The sequence below is a fragment of the Ipomoea nil genome, unplaced genomic scaffold (genome assembly GCF_001879475.1).
Source record: "Ipomoea nil cultivar Tokyo-kokei standard unplaced genomic scaffold, Asagao_1.1 scaffold1936, whole genome shotgun sequence".
Lineage (NCBI taxonomy): Eukaryota > Viridiplantae > Streptophyta > Magnoliopsida > Solanales > Convolvulaceae > Ipomoea > Ipomoea nil.
Window position 1 is genome coordinate 455,576 of NW_017618364.1, and position 12,216 is coordinate 467,791.

The window sequence follows — 12,216 nt, forward strand, 5'->3', positions numbered from 1 at the left end:
ATATACTAAGGATGTACTTGACAGTTGACACTTAACTGGAAAAAAATCAGCAAAAAGTCTTAATTGAAACTTGGCTAAAAGACAAAAGATTAACTATGCTTGATTGGGGTTTACAAATATTTTATTCTTAAATTAGCTAAATATTACGGAGTATTAATTAAAAATTATCAAAAATATAATACTTTGATAAGTTTTTTCTAAAAATAATCATAAAAAATACATTATCAATTAAATATTCGATTTATTGTCAAAAAATAAAATAATTATTTTAAAGATGTCATTTTGTGTTCTTTATGATATATTAATTACTTAATAATTAATTTTATCAAATACTTCTAATTCTTCTATTAGGGATAATTCAAAAAAGTTAATGATAAAACCTAGCCGGACAAAGGAGATGAGTTTTGACGAAAGCAGTGTTGAATCCTTTACCCGGTCAATCATGACGTATATCAATATAGTCAATGCTGCCATACGTTATGTGGTATGGAGCAATTTTGGTGAAAATTAACAAAATTTGAATGCAAATTGACAAAATTTTATATAAAAATTAAAGAAAATAACGTTTTGCCCCCTTAATTTTTTACTTTTATAAATTTAGTCCTTGTAACTTAATTTAAATAAATTTAGCCCTTTAATTGTTCTTAAATCAAAATGTTGTACTTTTAATCTCTATTATTATACACTTGTCAAATTCCATTAATATACGAGTTTATTTTATCATTTGGAATCAATTTTTTATGTTAAAATAACGTTACTTTGTCAACAATTTGATTTTTGGATATAAAAATATAAAACATCAAGTATATTATCTTTTTTTTTTTTTATTTGCATATGACGGTTGTTTCATGCCAAGCACACAAATTGTGAAGAAATTTTGCCATAGATATGACATACATTATGAATTATATGTGTCAGAATTGATGTGTGTCTCCCGTGCTTGCATCGTTTCAGTCAAAGCTTCCATGAATTATAAACATATAATGTGTGAAGCATTTTCATTTGATGAAAATTAAAATAATTTTTTTATTAAAATTAAAGAGAATAACATTCTTGGCCCCTATTTGTTTAACGTTTTAAAATTTAGTCATTTTAATTTAATTTAAACAAATTTAACTCCTTAATTGTTCATTTATTAAGTAATTAGTCCATTTTACAGTCAAAAAATAAAATAATTATTATAAAGATGTCATTTTGTGTTCTTTATAATATACCAATTACTTAATAATTCGTTTTATCATACACTTCTAATTCATGCATCTATTAGGCATAGTTCAAAAATGGTAATGGATAAAACCTAGTCGGACAAAGGAGATGAGTTTTGACAAGAGCAGTGTTGAATCCTTTACCCGGTCAGGCATACCTTACATCAAAATAGTTAATGCTAGCTGTCATACGTTATGATGTATGGAGCAATTTCGGCAAAAATCAACAAAATTTTGTATACAAATTAACAATTTTTTTTATAAAAATTAGAGAAAATAACATTTTGCCTCCTTAATTTTTCACTTTTAGAAATTTAGTCCTTTTAACTTAATTTAAATAAATTTAGCCACTTAATTGTTCATAAATCATAATATTGTACTTTTAGTCCCTATTATTATTTGTCAAATTCCATTAACATATGAGTTTATTTTATCATTTAGAATCAATTATTTTTATGTTAAAATGACGTTACTTTGTCAACAATTTGAATTTTGGATTTAAAAATATAAAACATCAAGTATATTATCATTTTTTTTTTTTTGCATATGACGGTAATTTCCTTATGTTTCATGCCAAGCACACAAATTTTGCAGAAAATTTGCCATAGATATGACATACTTTAATTATGTCTTATATGTGTCAGAATTGATGTGCGTCTCCCGTGCTTGCATCATTTTAGTAAAAGCTTCCATGAATTATAACATATAATGTGTGAAGCATTTTGATTTGATGAAAATTAACACAATTTTTATAAAGATTAAGGAGAATAACATTCTTGGCCCTTTTTTTTGAAAGTTACTGGCTCTATTACATTGTAGTATCTGTTCATATACTTTCTCAACCTATTGAAACACAAAGAACCAATAACGCCTCCACTGAGGCTCAAACTCATAATCTTCCAAATGGAAGTCCAACCCGGGTACCATTAGACCACATAGTCCTGGTACATTCTTGGCCCTTTAATTGTTTAACTTTTTAAAATTTAGTCCTTTATAACTTAATTTAAACAAATTTAAATCCTTAATTGTTCATTTTTTAATTAATTAGTCCATTTTACATTAAAAAAATAAAATAATTATTATGAAAATGTCATTTTAATTTGTGTTCTTTATAATATACGAATTACTTAATAAATAATTTAACAAACACTTCTAATTCATGTATCTATTAGGCATAGTTCAAAAAAGCAAATCGATAAAACCTTGCCGGACAAAGGAGATGGATTTTGACGAGAGCAGTGTTGAATCCTTTATCCGGTCGGATATGATGTACATCAGTTTAGTCAATACTGCCATGTGTTATGATGTATGGACCAATTTCGTTCGATGAAAATTAACAATTTTTTTAATACAAATTAACAATTCTTTTAAACAAATTAACAAAATTTGTTATTAAATTGACAAAATTTTTATAAAAATTAAAGAAAATAACATCTTGCCCCCTTAATTTTCACTTTTAGAAATTTAGTCATGATAACTTAATTTAAATAAAGTTACCCCCTTAATTTTTCATAAATCATAATATTTTACTTTTAGTCCCTATTATTATACACTTGTCAAATTCCATTAACATATTATGAGTTCAATAAATATAATGTAACACTTTTAGTCCATAGTACTAATTATAAACCTGTCAAACTTCATTAACATATGAATTTATTTTATCATTTAGAATCAATTTATCCTATTAAAATGACATTAAAAATATAAAATATTAAGTATATTATTTATTTATTTTGCATATGACGGTAATTTCCTTATGTTTCATGCCAAGCACACAAATTTTGCAGAAAATTTGCCATAGATATGATATACTTTAATTATGTCTTATATGTGTCAGAATTGATGTGCGTCTCCCGTGCTTGCATCATTTTAGTAAAAGCTTCCATGAATTATAACATATAATGTGTGAAGCATTTTGATTTGATGAAAATTAGCACAATTTTTATAAAGATTAAGGAGAATAACATTCTTGGCCCTTTAATTGTTTAACTTTTTAAAATTTAGTCCATTTTAACTTAATTTAAACAAATTTAAACCCTTAATTGTTCATTTTTTAATTAATTAGTTCGTTTTACTGTCAAAAAATAAAATAATTATTATGAAAATGTCATTTTAATTTGTGTTCTTTATAATATACGAATTACTTAATAAATAATTTAACAAACACTTCTAATTCATGTATCTATTAGGCATAGTTCAAAAAAGTAAATCGATAAAACCTTGCCGGACAAAGGAGATGGATTTTGACGAGAGCAGTGTTGAATCCTTTATCCGTTCGGATATGACGTACATCACTTTAGTCAATACTGCCATGTGTTATGATGTATGGACCAACTTCGTTCGATGAAAATTAACAATTTTTTTAATACAAATTAACAATTCTTTTAAACAAATTAACAAAATTTGTTATTAAATTGACAAATTTTTTATAAAAATTAAAGAAAATAACATCTTGCCCCCTTAATTTTCACTTTTAGAAATTTAGTCCTGATAACTTAATTTAAATAAATTTACCCCCTTAATTTTTCATAAATCATAATATTTTACTTTTAGTCCCTATTATTATACACTTGTCAAATTCCATTAACATATTATTATGAGTTCAATAAATATAATGTAACACTTTTAGTCCACAGTATTAATTATAAACCTGTCAAACTTCATTAACATATGAATTTATTTTATCATTTAGAATCAATTTATCCTATTAAAATGACATTAAAAATATAAAATATTAAGTATATTATTTATTTATTTTGCATATGACGGTAATTTCCTTATGTTTCATGCCAAGCACACAAATTTTGCAGAAAATTTGCCATAGATATGATATACTTTAATTATGTCTTATATGTGTCAGAATTGATGTGCGTCTCCCGTGCTTGCATCATTTTAGTAAAAGCTTCCATGAATTATAACATATAATGTGTGAAGCATTTTGATTTGATGAAAATTAACACAATTTTTATAAAAATTAAGGAGAATAACATTCTTGGCCCTTTAATTGTTTAACTTTTTAAAATTTTGTCCTTTTTAACTTAATTTAAACAAATTTAAATCCTTAATTGTTTATTTTTTAATTAATTAGTCCGTTTTACTGTCAAAAAATAAAATAATTATTATGAAAATGTCATTTTAATTTGTGTTCTTTATAATATACGAATTACTTAATAGATAATTTAACAAACACTTCTAATTCATGTATCTATTAGGCATAGTTCAAAAAAGCAAATCGATAAAACTTTGCCGGACAAAGGAGTTGGATTTTGACGAGAGCAGTGTAGAATGGAGTGTTATGCCTTGGACCCGTGTCAACCATATGCATGGTGGACACCCTATACATTCATGATTTCTATATTGTAGATTCATAATTTCTATACTATAGATTTATAATTTTTATACTGTATATTCATAAAATTTATAATGTAGATTCATAATTTTTATATTTCACATTCATAATTTCTGTAATGTAGATTCATAATTTATATACTGCACATTCATAATTTATGTACTATAGATTCGTAATTTTATACTGTAGATTCATAATTTTTATATTGTAGATTCATAAAATTTATAATGTAGATTCATAATATCTATACTGCACATTCATAATTTCTGTACTGTAAATTCATAATTTGATAACTATGTATTCATAATTTGATAACTATACAGTTTAGAAATTATGAATCTACATTATAGAAATTATGAATCTACGGTACATAAATTATGAATGTGCAGTATAGAAATTATGAATCTACAGTATAGAAATTATGAATCTACAATATAGAAATTATGAATGTAGATCGTGTCCATCATGCACATGGTGGACACGGGTCCATAGCATAATTTGCCGTGTAGAATCCTTTACCCGATTGGGCATGACGTACATCAGTTTAGTCAATGCCGACATGTGTTATGATGTATGGAACAATTTCATTCGAAGAAAATTAACAATTTTTTTTTTATACAAATTAACATTTCTTTATATAAAAATTAACAAAATTTGTTATACAAATTGACAAAATTTTTTATAAAAATGAAAGAAATTAACATTTTGCCCCCTTAATTTTTCACTTTTGGAAATTTAGTCCTTGTAACTTAATTTAATTAAACTTAGCCCCTTAATTTTTGATAAATCATAATGTTGTACTTTTAGTCGCTATTATTATACACTTGTCAAATTCTATTAATATATGAGTTCAATCAAAAGTTGTCATGCGTTATAATGTTTGGAGCAATTTCATTTGATGAAAACTAACACAATTTTCTTTTATAAATACTAAGGAGAATAACATTTTTGACCCCAAAATGTTAACTTTTAGAAATCTAGTCCTTTTAATTTAATTTAAAAAATTTAACCACTTAATTTTTCATAAATCATAATAGTGCACTTTTAGTCTGTAGTATTATACACTTGTCAAACCCAATTAACATAAGACGGTAATTTTCTTACGTTTCTTGCTAAGCACTTGAATTTTGCATAAAATATGCCATACATATGGCAACCTTTATTGTAGTATACGTGTCAGAATTGATGTGCCTCAACTATGACTTGCATCATTTCAGTCAAAGCTTACATGCGTTATAATGTGGGGAGCATTTACATTTGATGAAAATTAACAAAATATTTTATAAAAATTAAGGAGAATATCATTTTTGCCCCCTTAAATGTTTAACATTTAGAAATTTAGTCTCTCTAACTTAATTTAAACAAATCTAACCCTTAATTGTTAATAAATATAATGAAACAATTTTAGTCCATCGTATTAATTATACACCTGTCAAACTTTATTAACATATGAATTTATTTTTTCATATAGAATCAATTTTTCCTATTAAAATGACGTTATTTTTGTCAACAATTTGAAATTTGGATTAAAATATATAAAATATTAAGTATATTATCTTTCTTTTTTTTTTTTTTTTCATATGACGGTAATTTCATTATGTTTCATGCCAAGCACACAAATTTTGCAGAAAATTTGCCATAGATATGACATACTTCAATTATGTCTTAAATATGTCAGAAATGATGTGTGTCTCCCGTGCTTGCATCATTTCAGTCAAAGCTTCCATGAATTATAACATATAATGTGGGAAGCATTTTGATTTGATGAAAATTAGCACAATTTTTTATAAAAATTAAGATGAATAACATTCTTGGCCCCTTAATTGTTTAACTTTTTGAAATTTAGTCATTTTAGCTTAATCAAAACAAAATTAACACCTTAATTGTTCATTTATTAATTAATTAGTTCGTTTTACTGTTAAAAATAAAATAATTATTATAAAGATGTCATTTTGTGTTCTTTATAATATACCAATTACTTAATAATTAATTTTATCATACACTTCTAATTCATGCATCTATTAGGCATAGTTCAAAAATGCTAATGGAATAAACCTAGTCAGGCATAACATACATCAAAAAGTTAACGGAGATGATTTTTGACAAGAGCAGTGTTGAATACTTTACCCGGTCAGGCATAACATACATCAAAAATAGTTAATGCTAGCTGCCATAGGTTATGATGTATGGAGCAATTTCGGCGAAAATCAACAAAATTTTGTATACAAATTAACAAAATTTTATAGAAAAATTAAAGAAAATAACATTTTGCCCCCTAAAATTTTTACTTTTATAAATTTAGTCCTTGTATCTTAATTTAAATAAATTTAGCCCTTTAGTGGTTCATAAATCATAAGGTTGTACTTTTAACCTCTATTATTATACACTTGTCAAATTCCATTAACATATGATTTTATTTTATCATTTAGAATCAATTTTTTGTATGTTAAAATGACGTTACTTTGTCAACAATTTTAATTTTGGATATAAAATTATAAAACAACAAGTATATTATTATTATTATTATTATTTTGCATATGACGGTAATTTCCTTATGTTTCATGCCAAACACACAAATTTTGCAGAGAATTTGCCATAGATATGACATACTTTAATTATGTCTTATATATGTCAGAATTGATGTGCGTCTCCCGTGCTTGCATCATTTCAATCAAAGCTTCCATGAATTATAACATATAATCTGTGAAGCATCTTGATTTGATGAAAATTAACACAATTTTTACAAAAATTAAGAAGAATAACATTATTGGCCCCTTATTTGTTTAACTTTTTGAAATTTCGTCCTTTTAACTTAATTTAAACAAATTTAACACCTTAATTATTTATTTATTAATTAATTATTAGGTTTCATTTTACTGTCACAAAAAAAATAATTAATATAAAGATGTCATTTTGAGTTCTTTGTATAATACCAATTACTTAATAATTAATTTTATCAAACACTTCTAATTCTTGCATCTATTAGACATAGTTCAAAAAAGCTAATGGATAAAACCTAGTCGGACAAAGGAGATGGGTGTTGACAAGAGCAGTGTAGAATCCTTTACCTGATTGGGCATGACGTACATCAGTTTAGTCAATGCCGACATGTGTTATGATGTATGAAACAATTTCATTCGATCAAAATTAAAATTTTTTTTATACAAATTAACATTTTTTTAATATAAAAATTAACAAAATTTATTATACAAATTGACAAAATTATTTATAAAAATGAACGAAATTAACATTTTGCCCCCTTAATTTTCACTTTTAGAAATTTAGTCCTTGTAACTTAATTTAAATAAATTTAGCCCCTTAATTTTTGATAAATCATAATGTTGTACTTTTAGTCGCTATTATTATACACCTGTCAAATTCTATTAATACATGAGTTCAATCAAAAGTTGTCATGCGTTATAATGTGTGGAGCAATTTCATTTGATGAAAATAAACACAATTTTCTTTTATAAATATTAAGGATAATAACATTTTTGACCCCTAAATTGTTAACTTTTAGAAATATAGTCCTTTTAACTTAATTTAAAAAATTTAGCCGCTTAATGGTTCATAAATCATAATAGTGAACTTTTAGTCTATAGTATTATACATTTATCAAACCCCATTAACATAAGACGATAATTTTCTTACTTTTCTTGCTAAACACTTGAATTTTGCATAAAATATGCCATACATATGGCATACTTTATTGTCGTATATGTGTCAGAATTGATGTGTATCAACTATGACTTGCATCAATTCAGTCAAAGCTTACATGTGTAATAATGTGTGGAGCGTTTACATTTGATGAAAATTAACAAATTTTTTTATAAAAATTAAAATGAATATCATTTTCGCCCCCTTAATTGTTTTACATTTAGAAATTTAGTCCTTCTAACTTAATTTAAACAAATCTAACCCTTAATTGTTAATAAATATAATGTAACACTTTTAGTCCATAGTATTAATTATACACATGTCAATCTTCATTAACATATGAATATATTTTATCATTTAGAATCAATTTTTCCTATTAAAATGACGTTATTATTGTAAACAATTTAAATTTTGGATTTCGAAATATAAAATATTAATTATATTATCTTTTTTTTTTTTTCATATGACGGTACTTTCCATATGTTTCACGCCAAGCACACAAATTTTGCAGAAAATTTGCCATAGATATAACATACTTTAATTATGTCTTATATATGTCAGAATTGATGTGCGTCTCCCGTGCTTGCATCATTTCAATCAAAGCTTCAATGAATTATAACATATAATCTGTGAAGAATTTTGATTTGATGAAAATTAACACAATTTTTACAAAAATTAAGAAGAATAACATTATTGGCCCTTAATTGTTTAACTTTTTGAAATTTAGTCCTTTAACTTAAGTTAATCAAATTTAACACCTTAATTATTTATTTATTAATTAATTATTAGGTTTCATTTTACTGTCACAAAAAAAAAAATAATTAATATAAAGATGCCATTTTGAGTTCTTTATAATATACCAATTACTTAATTATTAATTTTATCAAACACTTCTAATTCATGCATCTATTAGACATAGTTCAAAAAAGCTAATGGATAAAACCTAGTCGGACAAAGGAGATGGGTGTTGACGAGAGCAGTGTAGAATTCTTTAACCGATTGGGCATGACGTACATCAGTTTAGTAAATGCCGACATGTGTTATGATGTATGAAACAATTTCATTCGATCAAAATTAACAAATTATTTTATACAAATTAACAGTTTTTTAATATAAAAATTAACAAAATTTGTTATACAAATTGACAAAATTATTTATAAAAATGAAAGAAATTAACATTTTGCCCCCTTAATTTTTCACTTTTAGAAATTTAGTCCTCATAACTTAATTTAAATAAATTTAGCCCCTTAATTTTTTATAAATCATAATGTTGTACTTTTAGTCGCTATTATTATACAATTATCAAGTTCTATTAATATATGAGTTCAATCAAAAGTTGTCATGCGTTATAATGTGTGGAGAAATTTCATTTGATGAAAATTAAAACAATTTTCTTTTAAAAATCTTAAGGATAATAACATTTAAGACCCCTAAATTGTTAACTTTTAGAAATATAGTCCTTTTAACTTAATTTAAAATATTTAGCCGCTTAATTGTTCATAAATCATAATAGTGCACTTTTAGTCTATAGTATTATACACTTGTCAAACCTCATTAACATAAGACGGTAATTTTCTTACGTTTCTTGCTAAACACTTGAATTTTGCATAAAATATGCCATACAGATGGCATACATTATTGTAGTATACATGTTAGAATTGATGTGCGTCTCCCGTGCTTGCATCATTTCAGTCAAAGCTTCCACGAATTATAACATATAATGTGGGAAGCATTTTGATTTGATGAAAATTAACACAAATTTTTATAAAAATTATGGAGAATAACATTCTTGGCCCCTTAATTGTTTAAAATTTGAAATTTAGTCATATTAACTTAATTTAAACAAATTTAACACCTTAATTGTACATTTACTAATTAATTAGTCCATTTACTGTCAAAAAATAAAATAATTATTATAAAGACGTCATTTTGTGTTCTTTATTATATACCAATTACTTAATAATACCCAGTTTGACATAATTTACATCAAAATAGTCGATGTTAACTGCCATACGTTATGATGTATGTAGCAATTTCGGCGAAAATAAACAAAATTTGAATACAAGTTGATAAAATTTAATGTAAAAATTAAAGAAAATAACATATTTCCCCCTTAATTTTTTACTTTTATATATTTAGTCCTTGTAACTTAATTTAAATAAATGTAGCCCTTTAATGGTTCATAAATAATAAGGTTGTACTTTTAATCCCTATTATTATACATTTGTCAAATTCCATTAACATATGATTTTATTTTATCATTTCGAATCAATTTTTTATGTTAGAATGACGTTACTTTGTCAACAATTTGAATTTTGAATATAAAAATATAAAAAATCAATTATATTATCGTTTTTTTTTTTTTTTTTTTTTTTTTTTTTTTGCCTATCAAGGTAATTTCCTTATTTTACATGCAAAGCACAAAAATTTTGCAGAAAGTTTGCCTTATATATAACATACTTTAATTATTTCTTATATATGTCAGAATTGATGTGCGACTTCCATGCTTGCATCATTTCAGTCAAAGCTTCCATGAATTATAACATATAACTAGTATTGTCCCGTGCGATGCACAGACTAAATATTAAAGATTTGTTTGTAATGTTAGAATAGGTAAAAAATGTTTTTAATAATGGTATTTGAAGTACAGAAGAAGAAAACATGAACCACAATTTAATTATTTAAAATTACATTTTTATTAAGTATATGACAAAATAATTATGATATTGTATTTACAATATTTAATTTAATAATTGAAAATAGTTTGATACAAAAAGTTACTATTATTAATCGCAGCTAGCGGTATACGTATTTGATCTTGAGTATGTCTACTCCTAGTATGCTACCCATGCGATGCACGGAATGAACATTGGACAACATTATAATAATATTATTTATTAAAAATACATAACCTAATATTAACATAGTTGCAATTCATATTCATATTCATATTCATATATATATATATATATATATATATATATATATATATATATATATATATTTATTTATTTATTTATTTATTTATTTATTTATTTATTTCTTTATTATTAATAAGTAAATAAATAAATATATAAATATATAAATAAATAAATATATATATATATATATATATAAATAAATAAATAAATAAATATATAAATATATATATATATATATAAATAAATAAATATATAAATATATATATATATATATATAAATAAATAAATATATAAATATATATATATATATATATATATATATATATATATATACCATATGGTCTTGTGAAAATTAAATGTTGTTAATACCAACATTTAACCATTAATATCAACATTTAATTTTCACAAGACCATATGGCTTTATTATAATTAAGATGTGGAAAGCCTTTTGATTTGATGAAAATTTACACGATTTTTTTATAAAAATTAAGGAGAATAACATTCTTGACCTCTTAATTCTATAAATTTTTGAAATTCAGTCATTTTAACTTAATTTGTACGAATTTAACACCTTAATTGTTCATTTATTAATTAATTAATCCATTTTTCTCTCTTAAAATAAAATAATTATTATAAAGATGTCATTTTCTGTTCTTTATTATATACCAATTGCTTAATAATACCCAGTCAGGCAAAACTTACATCAAAATAGTCAATGCTAGGTGTCATACGTTATGATGTATGGAGCAATTTCAGCGAAAATTAACAAAATTTGAATACAAATTGACAAATTTAATATAAAAATTAAAGAAAATAACATTTTCCCTCTCAATTTTTTACTTTTATATATTTAGTCTTTGTAACTTAAATTAAAATAAATTTAGCCCTTTAATGGTTCATAATTCATAAGGATGTACTTTTAATCCCTATTATTATACACTTGTCAAATTTCATCAACATATGATTTTATTTTGTCATTTAGAATAAATTTTTTTTTATGTTAGAATGACGTAAGTTTGTCAACAATTTGAATTTTGGATTTAAAAATATAAAACATCAAAAAAAATTATCTTTTTTTTTT